We start from the raw sequence: 11493 nt of genomic DNA, 5'->3' as shown, positions 1-11493 counted from the left end.
CATAACCATTGTTAATGACAAACAGCCAGCAATAACACTAGTACTTTCTAATTTCTAATTAGCTTTCAGCAAGATCTTGAATATATTGATTAGCTCACTTTGAACTTCCAGCAAAACTAAGAGACATTTAAGATTCAACATTAGGGATTCTCAAGATCCGCCCCTCATTGGATTTATTCCTTTTTGGTTCCAGAACTCAGCTGTTATTTTAGAATTCAGTCTCATCAGAAACATGTGATTAGCTCAGGTGTTCTCCAACGATATATTGTGCCCCTTGCTATCCTGCTACTACACACAGGACCAGCCTCTGTGACATTCAGCTATTCAGCATACACAGCTGATCTCCAGATTCATGATCAGGTTCCCTAGAATTACATCCTGGATGAAATTTTAATTCTACTGAAAGTTCCTCACTGAGTGTGCTTCGGCAATAGGTAACTCCAAATAATGAAATCAAAGAAGACAAAAGTTTTGATTTAATCACTTTATATCCAAATACAAGATGTACATACTTAGGACTATGAAATTTAGTTCTCTTAAGTAAAAATAACCCGAGTCTGCACGGTATAAAAACTACCAGTAATTAATTCAAAAAGTAACAAATAAAAATATCTAGGACAGCATAAAATGATTGACTGTAGCAAGCTATAATACAAAATAGGAATGTTCGTATTCAATGGATGAAAAAATACAAAATATAGCTACATGAAATTCTCAACGACTTACGGATTGCATTCATTGGCAGAGTTGAAATAAGACCTACCAACAGGAACAGAAAGCATGCAAACAGATGGTCAACTGGCACCAATCACGCTGCCAAGGTATGCTAAATTGCAGGAATTGACTCTGAAAGAGATAAAAAAGGTGAAATTTTTATGTACAAGAGCTCATTTAAGATTGAAATGCAAACATATTTGGGTAAGACCCTAATAAAATGAAGGTGATAACTAAATGACTCGCCCTAAAACTTTCCAGTTTACATTAGTTGTGTTCAACCCATCAATAAGTAATTCTCTCTCACCTAGTCAACCACTACCCATACCACCCTAAAATTTCGCAAGTGTCTTGCCAACTGCTTCTTACTAAGGATGTGCGAGTACTCGAAAATTCGAGTAGTTTGTACTCGACTCGAATCCTTCAAGTACCATTATGAACGTCAAGTCATGGAGTAACAGAGCTTTCAACCCCAGTATGTTCAAAAATATGCCAACAGGAAGTGCTATCATCAAAATCAGGTAAGAATACAGTTTGCAAAGTTAATAAATCATTTTATAGCTTTGGCCCAAGAGTTTCATCTAGCTCTACACATAGGAGTCAACTACCATGGCATTTAACATGGGTGACAAACACCTTTATGTCAGCAATGGTGGCTGGCCCTCTTCTGACATCACGGTGTTTTCCGAGTGGACAAAGCATTGCTCATAGTTTCTTATGCGACTCTTTTAAGCCCTATCCTACTTTCTTAACTCAAACCCTGAGAGAGTATCTTAAAAAATTTAAAATTTCTGTGAAAAAAAAACTACAAGGTTTTAGCGGACAAAGCTGATTTTTCCTATATTTGATGGCACAAGTGGTGCCATCTATTAGCCTATTTGAGCTAAGTACATCCAATGTTAATGGATGTTCATTCCTTTGTCGATGTTTAGTTTCCTTCTTGAACTTACAAAACAAGAGATGCTAACGTTAATTAGACTAAGAGAGAAATAAAGAATGGCTTATTTTGGTCAACAAAGCTAAGTCCTATAGTTCGTTCGCTTCGTCCACACTTTGTCCACGAGGATTCAAGATACATAAAAATTGCTGATATCATTTTTAATGAAATTTCCCAAGATTTAAAAAATCTTGTAATTTTGGCAAGGAAGTGCTTGTCCATTCCAGCCACATAAGTGCATAGAGGAAGACAATTTTCTGCAGGCAAAAATACTGTAATACTGCTACATGGAGACATCATATCCTGTTGCTTGAACATGTAGAGCAATTGGTTTTTTTTCCTGCATGAGAATTTATAAGTATCAAATCTTACAAAATTCATTTACACATGAAATCTTATGCAAATGAGTTTACTCAGGGCTCTTCCAAGCAGTTTAAATATATAGGTATTTAAATTTTAGTGTGAGACATGCAACTCTTCTAATTCTGATACAATGACCATCGACTTTCCTCCTCATATTTTTTTCTTTTTACATAAGGCTGAGCATTCAGAACAGAAATTCACTTGGGGATTGGAAAAATGAGAATATATAGGTGCATGCATTTTCATATTGCCAGACTCGCACATCCCTACTTTCTACGTATATCGTGACAGCACATACCTCTGTACCACCTATCCTCTTGCAAAAACCTACTTTTTTCACTTAGCCTACCTCCTCCCACCACCACCGAATCTTATCTGACCTCAAGTTTCTTCACTTAATAATCAATGGATCTTTCCATTGCCACAATGTCCTTACCTTCTTTTTACTGCACCATCCAGTACACACAACCTTCAACCTAAACTCTGTTCATCTCCTGTAGGTTCCCCATTATCCTCATTTTACTGTTTACTTTCCCTTTTCAACAAAACCCTCTCCATCACTTCCACAGTCCTTGATAGATCCGACTCACATAATAGTTTCAACTCTTCAGTCAAAGTGTCTTTATTGTGGATTCTCCATTGCTTTGTTATTAATTGTTACATACTACAATTGCTCTTTGATATTTACGAATTTATTTATTATTGTCACCAATAAAATTGATGACTTCTTAAAACCTCTAATATTTATAACTTTCTGAGGTTGAATAGAAAAACAAATAAATGTGTAATTTAGAGAAAAACCGATATGCATATGCACTAATATCTATAGAAAAAATGGGATGTTTGCACACAAAAGGGAGTGGTTTTTTAATACACAGTCTCCAAACTACTTCATAATTGATCTCGGTTTCAACTGAAATGATGCACTAAGATATACTACTATCTACTTATCTTAACACCAAAACTCTACAACATGTATTTCAAATGGCTGGCAATCATTATCAGGTAGAGACTGTTATAAAATTAAAATAAGTGGACAATATCATATCTTAGAGTATCTTTTCACTAAGCTGTTCCACGATATTTCTCCTGAAAAAGTTGACTTCATTTTTAACTCTCCAACAATCATAATTAACCTACATTCATTGACTGTCCCAAAAGTACCTCTTCAAACACTGCCACTCATAACATACAAAATAATAAAGAGCATGATGAACCTCTATGCAGTTAACTCTCAATAATACGAAGTTGCCACAACCGAAAAATCGGCACTTCGGAATATCAAATTACTTTATTTCAAGGATTTTTAATAACGCTCACAAAATATTTACTCTGCTTTTTCTACTCTCAGTTGTCTTTACAGATTCACCTTAAAAATTTTCATATGGTGCATGTGAGATTTTTCAATAACTGCTTTGAGTAAATTTCAAGGCGTTAATTGTTATAGATTAAGTATTCCACCTGGCATAGAGTTATCTACAATCTTCACATCAGAATAATTCCCATGTAGTTTCTAAATTAAAACAAATGATCAAGAGATAAATGAAATTTCAGAAACGATTATCAGATACGAAAAATATATTACAGTAGTGAAGTTCAATAATAGTAGGGGCTTCTCATACTGAGCATTTTATATGAACTCTACTCATGCATCACATGATCTTAAATTCCGTTAAAATAGCAGGCATCAAGCTGCCTCAGCTAGAGCAGGAAAAACCAATGGGATGAAAATCCAAGCAAAGCACACAGGCTTGGTTGAAAGTGCGAAAACCTTTGTCCTGGATACAAATATTTGAAAAATGTAGCCAACTATTTTGCAGTAAAAATTACTTCTTATATTCTTTCCGGAAATCACTGAGGACTTAATATTCCCATACATTCCCCAAAAGTTGTAAAATAAGAAATTATTGCAATTGAAAACAATGTAAACACTCAGTTGTCAACCTAAGAGATTACCGTATTTCTCCGAATATAATCCCCTCCCCCTAATTTTGAGGCTTCAGTTTCGGGAAAAGTTATAAAAATGCGTTTGAGCATAGTCCCCCCCTTAACTTTTACCACAGGCATTTTTGGAAAAAAAGGGGAAACTATATTCATACATATACGGTAATACAGAGGCAGATTAGGTATTCCTAAGGTATCATTGGTATTCCAAAGGTACACAGGTATCATTACCAGGGCAATTTGCCTTTCCTGACTTCTCATCCACTATGGAATCCTTTTGCTACATTTACCTAATTGCTAGGTTTTCCTTCATGCAAGGAGATTCTCCTTCGGTAACATCACATGCCAATACTCCCTGGCCACTGTTTACTAACCTCCAACATAACTGTAAAACAGCAGTTTAAATATTCGCTGACTTCTAATCCCAAACTGCAGCCTTATGTAGTGGGTGAACCACCCTTGAAAACAATAGGTGTAACACAGTGAAACCTGCCATTAGCAGAACCTGAGTGAAGCGGAAACCTGTCTTATCCGGAAAATATTTTTGGTCCTGGCGGTTGCAATAGGGTTTTACGTGTATTGGTGCCCTCTGTTAAACGGAAACGGTCAAACGCAAATGGAATTGATTCCTGGGCAAGTGTATCTAGGTTAAGCGGAATTGAAGAAAACAATTCCAAGGAAAACTTTCACTGTAAGGAAATGAAATCCTAAAATTTTCTGTAAAGACCTCTCCCTAGAAAACAATCCTTAAAGTGGAACCAGCCATAGAGATACCTCCAATGCAAAAATGCACAACAATCACCCACCAAATCAAATCTGATCATTTAGCAGCCCAACAATATGAATCCGCTCAGCTGGCAGGGTCTGGAGAATATATGCTCACCTCCAATCTTGGACAATACAAGATGAGCGGTTATGCTCCAGAAACTGCCAGCTGAGGGGATTCTATTGTTGGGCTACTAAATGATCAGATTTGATTTGGTGGGCGATTGTTGAGCATTTACGCAATGGAGGTATCGAAAGGTGCCCTTCGTTCTCTATGGTCTACATCATTGCTGACTGACATCACGTCATGTGGGGGACTCAAGACAATATGGCATCAATCTTGACCAAAACACTTCCACGTCTACCTAATCATAGCGTTAACCCTCCTCTTGAGCGTAATGTCCCACTGTGAGTTTTGTTTAACGTTCAGTTCGTCAAATGCTCAACAACACCCCCCGTTCCCTCCCGTCACCTCTCCCTTTCTCAACAATTTTGCCAGCCCATGTTTGCATGGTAACCTTCCCTTCAACTCGTACAACCCTCTCCTCTCTCTACATACACTAACTTTGTGCAGCCTTGCTTGCAACCAAATTAGAAGGAATCATTCTCCTACATGCTGCTGATGGGTTAAGACTACAACACAGAACGCTAAGAATAAAAGGAACTGCTGATTGATTTCCGCCACGCCACATAACATATTAACGCTGAAAAATAAATTGGACTTGATCAAGTGTTTTAAAAGCGAAAAGCTTTCCGTGAGGCAGATAGGTGCGTTAGAAGTTTAAGTGTGAAAAGATGCAAGTTTACAAAGCAATTAAGAAGAAGGAGGAAATAAAGAAAGACTTTGAAAGGGGTAGGTCCTTAGAAACATATTTCTTCATATCCCATACCACAATACAGTAAAAGCCTGGTTTTACGAGTGCTCATAATCCCTCGGAAATTGCTCGTAAAAACGAGCGCTCGTTGCATCCGAAGGTGTTGAATTAACCCACCAAAGTCCCATAATCATTTGTATTAAGTTTTTCTTTTGTTTCCATGGTATTTAGAGAAGTTAAACAGGTTACGAGTTATTATAAGGCACATTCTGGTTGAGTATCAACATATATAAATGAAGAAAGAGGGGATTTTCAATCACATAAAATATTAATTCCTCCAGTTTCGGAGATACTACAACATACAAAGCACCACTTATTTTGAGCTACAGAAGACATAGTTGGCGTAGTAGATGCGTTTTCTACAATTCAACACCAACAAATTCTATAGTAAACAATGCACCCGCTACTCGTTATGACTTATGACATCATTTTCCCAAAATTCTACATTCCTACTGTTTTCGTAACTGTTTGTATTCTTCCACTCTTTTTTATTAAGTTTTGACTAAATTACAGTTCAATTTGCAAGAGCTACTATTTGCCACACACACAAATTGACGGTAAGAATTTTTCAGTACACTTTCAGGAAATCAGTTCAGAAGCCTAATATTTATAACTATTTAATTAACTTTCCTACCATGAAATATCTCCGTGGATAACATACCCTAGTGTATAAATAAATTTTATGAACGTATGTTGTGCAATGAATATTTTATTGTGGATTAATGTAAAAGAAATGGGAAGTTACCAGGCACTTCAAGTGAATAATGAGAATTTAGATTTATAGTTAACATTCCACTTATTATGTCCACTATAAATAAAAAGACATCAAGAAGCATAACTAAATGTAATTGTTGAACCCTCACTCTTGGTACCTGTAAATTTTAACATCAAAATTCCTCAGCGGGTGACTTTCGTATATTTCACATGATATTCAGAAAAGACAATCAGACTTCGGATGATATTTCGTGCAACATCATTGCTGAAGGTGTACATGATTCAAACCACTCAAACGGAAAATAGAATTAAAAAGAAGGACTTACTAATTTCATCGAAAGCTGTTTGATGATGTCAAGTCAACCTTTTTGAAAAATCTCTCCAATGAAGGCTGAACTACAGCTTTCTTCTTTTCTAGATGAAGGAGCCTATAGCAGACAATCTCTCTCAAATAAGTCACCTTGATCAAAGTCAACAACCAACAATTCCCTTGATTGTATACGTTCGTATTGTTCGCATATATGTACTGCCATTTGAAACAGTTGAATGTTGTGATGCGCAGTAAACATCATGGGAATTTCAAAAAATGAAAGACCAATGATCGAAAGTCTGAATTTAGTGCACGAAAGTCAAGTAAAAGGTATCAATTTGGAACATACGAAAGTGCGAATTGTGAGAAAGTCGTGAATCGCTTGGGTTGTGTGCAATAGTTCTGGTGGCAAGGCTGCCGAGATGTGACTTGTAATGTCATCCGTCTTCTGCCCAATGAAAACCTGTTTGGCGGTGCTTAAGATTTTCCACAGATTTTCATATTTTTAATGCAACATAGTGTCTAAATTCATTTATTCGCTACTTTTTCGCTAAGTTCCTAATACTTCCCTTAACATATGCTAACACAAAAACGCAATTTTTTATAATTTAAATTTTAGTTCATAACCCTATTAAATAAGAAATAAGCCGTGAAATAAATCAGAGGAATATCAAGTCCAAAAAATAAAATGTTAAATGAAGACCATGTATCCCCATCTATCACCAACAAAGAAAATGGGACTGATCACCTTAGCAAACACATAAAAAAGTGCTAGGCATGTTAGCAAAATGCATAGTTTTTGTGTAAAGCATTTACCACATTAATTTTAAATGGTGAACAAGAATCGAAGTCTGGCTTTGCCTATTTTTCTTGCAGAAAAGAGTCATTTCAGACGACGACAAAGGTTCTAAAAATAGAATTTATCTCGGCAACAAAAAAATGCCCTCCTCGTTCACAACCCACCCCTAAATTTGACAAAAATTTCCCAGTTCTGACAATTCAATTATATAGGTAATTCTCCGACTTCGAGGGCAAGTGGACATCATGAAAGATATTTCAGAAAATCAACTAATATGTGATCAATATGACCTTCTGGAGGGTATGAGCATAACACTGAGATGAAAATGGGAGACCATCATACCTCTTGAAAAATTCAATGGGAAGAATGCGATAACATCACTGCAGCTAGTATGCTGCGCTGCATGGTAAGTGGTGGATACTATGCCTTATACAGTAGGAGCAGAGTTGATACAAGGAAGGAATCTGAAAATGAAGAAGACAAAAAACAGTAAATCAACAAGAATTTCTTAGACACATGAAACTACAAAATCAAAGATATACATACATAGATGGAAGTCCATTTTCCACATTAAATGATGCACGAGTACTTGCAATGACAAATTAAAGAATCTCTAAGCCTCTCTTTTAGCAGTGACAGTTGATAATCCTTACACAGTAGTAATAGAGTTTATAAAATGAAGGAATCTGAAAAGGAAGAAGAAGAACAGTAAATAAACAAGACTTTTTGAGACTAGTGAAACTGCATAATCAAAGGGGATGCATGCATAGATGGAAGTCCATTTCCACATCCACGAGAGGAAGACAATGTTCCCAGGAATGGTTGAGGGAGCAAAGTCCAATTGAGTTTCCATCATTTCCAATAAATTCAGCAGCTATCAAAACATCAAAGCAGACCTCCTAAGGAAGGCAATGTGAGATGGCTGACATAACACCCACCACGCAAAATAGGAAGGCAGTTTGATCATTCCATGCCAAATTATCTCAGTATTGCGGACATTTTAACCCGGACTCATATCAGATTTATTTGCAATTTGGTATGAAGTTAAAGCACTTGAAATTGTACTCACACTCTGCAAATTTTAGCCCTCAGCTATTCACGAAATTCACATTGCTGGGTTGGAAACAACACAAAAAATGCAAAATTTTCCCTCACATGCTCGACAAAAGTAAAGTCTTTCTCAGCTAATACTTGTGGTAGAATCTTCCTGATGGTCTTAATTGATAGATAGAGGAACATATTTCACGTAAAAAATGCTAGATTTTAAAACACGGATTTTTTTCTGACAAGGTCACAAGGGGTGACCTTCAACCTCGGGCAAGAGGTTTTCATGATTTTTTTAACTACTGTTCCCAATTGAAGACATTCAAAATGAAACATTTTGTATGGTTTAAGATCACACCTTGTGGCCTTGGAATAAAAAATCAGTGTTTTAAAAATCTCACATTTTTTACGTGAAATATGTTCCTCTATCTATTAATTAAGACCATCAGGAAGATTCTACCACAAGTATTAGCTAAGAAAGGCTTTATTTTTGTAGAGCATGCGAGGGAAAATTTTGTATTTTTTGTGATGCTTTCAACCAGGTAATTTACATATCAATGGAATAAATTATGTACACCAGAGCAATGCAGCACCGAGAACATGTACATGAAAAATTAAAAAACAATATGAACAAAAATAATGGCAATGGTAACAGCAAACATTGCCAGTTACATGCAACTTTCACGCGTCATAGGCAAATTTCATTAATTTTACGGACTGTGAAGCTACACCCGAATTATTCATTTAGTAATGTCAAAATTATATTCTTTCCCTCACGCTGCACTAAGTGGGTCGGCAACTCGTAGGCCTAGCCCTACTGCACATCCATGATCACCACCGCAGCATGGCATTCGGCACATTAATGATATGACAAAAAATTGGCACATTTTGCCACATTGCACAACTTCCTTCCAAAGATATGACCATGGAGAATACATTATATGTAATGTATCAATTACATATATGTAATGCACATGACCTCACAATTCACCGTGTCTTTATTGATGGGCAAAGCATTCACATTCACCTCCAGAGCTTCATAAGCGTTCACTTCACAATTACTCTAGCCAAATAATTTGGTAAGGGAGAGAAATATTACATACCGTAGCTCTCTTTCAAGTTGCATGGCGGTTGGGTTTTCATATCATACACAAACATACCTGACTGGATTCATAGGGAAACGAAATGCAGAAATCTTCCTATCCAACCTCTGGTAAGAGACGCTGTCGCACCACAGCGTACACTGTTCTCTACCTCTTCTATTCCCCATCGCTAATAACAATTTGAGGTAAAAACTTCTAAATCGTTTACATAACGCTGCTGTGTCACACTCGATACCACCACCCCTGAACCCACCTGGAGCCCTGCATCCCTGCATCAAGCAGGATTCAAAATGGCAGCCCCCACCAAGAGAACGCCCTACCATTGTGAGGCTATATATCATAATATATAAGGACATATTTAGTTCTTATTAGTTTTATATCGAAATAAAAACGTTTTAAAATTAACGAGGGACATAATAATTCCTGAAATTAAAATGTTAATAAGATATTCATAACCAGAGTCCTCTGGATTGTTGATAATACACTACAAAGTTGAGTCGTCGCATCCTACCATCTTTGTTCTCTGCACTCGTTGTTTACGTTATGAAAGTGAATGTGGCCGGCAGTTGCTCGGCAAGATTTTCCGTTATTTGTAGTAGAAATACGGCACAATAAGTTGTAGTTCGGCTCCTAATTGCTACATTAGCACCAAGGACGTGTTTAAAAATTTTATTTTCCCTCAAAATGTTGAGAGAAGAGCGAAATGGCTTCAAATATGCCGAAGGGACAAGTGGCACCAAACAACGTCTTCCCGCCTACGTGAGGTAAGTTTTTCTACACATAATGGTTCCTTTAATACTATTACCTTAAATTTTTAATAGTGCTGATCCACATATTCCAATTATTAGGTTTGAACTGTGTATAAGTAGTAATTTAAAAAAATATGTATTCCGGTTCAGATAATCCGGCGAGGTTCTTGACGAGTGTTTTTGTGCTTGTATGTTTTCTATTCATCAATGGAATATGTGAAATTTTGTGACTAAAATATAATATTTAGTCTGGGTTGCAGAGATGATTGACTTAGTTCTTTACTACGTACCAGAAAGTGTAACAATAACTATTAGTGCTGCTAGTTTTGTATTCAATAAAAATATTTGTTTTTGTCAATGCCGGTATGAAGTAATCTTACGGTCATTTACAACAATAAAGACAATTACGTTTTTGACTAGAATCTGCATATCCGGATACATATTAGTGGACGAAACTCCGCTTTTCATTGCTTTATTTGTGTGTTGTTCATGAGAAGAATGACTATTATATTTCGAAGTAGTGTGAATGCTTAATTTTAGGATGCAATTAAAATCTCGACGAGTCGCTTTTGCGACTAATCTTTTCCTTGACTCATTCCGAATTTTTAATTCCAGTTTTGTTTGAAGAGGATTACATTCCTAGGGCTGGTTAAAACGGAAAAATACATCAACACCGAACTTTTGTCGTGGCCCAGTGCTTATACTGCTGTCTGCTCCTGTGTACTTGAAGTTTCAACATCTTTGGCCGAATATTTACTTGTGGTACGTATTCGAGCTTAGTAACTAATTGTAAAATATGGAAATATTTAATTAAATAGGTTTTTATGAAATGGCATCAGTGATTATCAAAGAGGACGGTACCATTCATGCCTAATTATTGAGAGTTATTAAAAAAATATGGCTATGGATAACTAGGAGTTTTTGATTATTTCTTCGTACACCATTTCAATTTCAATGCGTTATTGTCAGTGTGTATATTATTCATGTACATTTCTCTAGAACTTATTGTTTTACTTTTATATTTACTTTTATTAAGCCTGTGCGTTTAATTGTGCTTTTATAAATCTTATATAAATAGTGATTATTAAGAGTGGAGTGGAAGCTTATTGTTAATGTGTAGATATAACTTATTCAAGACCTGATGTGGTATTGTGTGAAAATAATACGGTTTTAATG

General features: G+C 36.1%; 1 long non-coding RNA gene across 3 annotated transcripts; it reads right to left on the bottom strand.

Annotated features, from left to right (window-relative positions):
• Window positions 1–458: 458 nt before the first annotated feature.
• On the bottom strand, window positions 459–9853 carry LOC124169390. Of its 3 annotated transcripts, none has more exons than XR_006867115.1 (4): window positions 9822–9853; window positions 7968–8107; window positions 7764–7885; window positions 459–846 (listed from the first exon to the last, which is right to left on the bottom strand). It is a non-coding gene; the product is annotated as an uncharacterized LOC124169390 (long non-coding RNA). The 3 variants fall into 3 exon arrangements; XR_006867114.1 differs by lacking the exon at window positions 9822–9853 and adding an exon at window positions 9569–9815; XR_006867113.1 differs by lacking the exon at window positions 9822–9853 and adding an exon at window positions 9626–9815.
• Window positions 9854–11493: the final 1640 nt, after the last annotated feature.

The sequence above is a fragment of the Ischnura elegans genome, chromosome 12 (genome assembly GCF_921293095.1).
Source record: "Ischnura elegans chromosome 12, ioIscEleg1.1, whole genome shotgun sequence".
NCBI lineage: Eukaryota > Metazoa > Arthropoda > Insecta > Odonata > Coenagrionidae > Ischnura > Ischnura elegans.
This window is presented reverse-complemented; position numbering and strand designations above follow the sequence as displayed.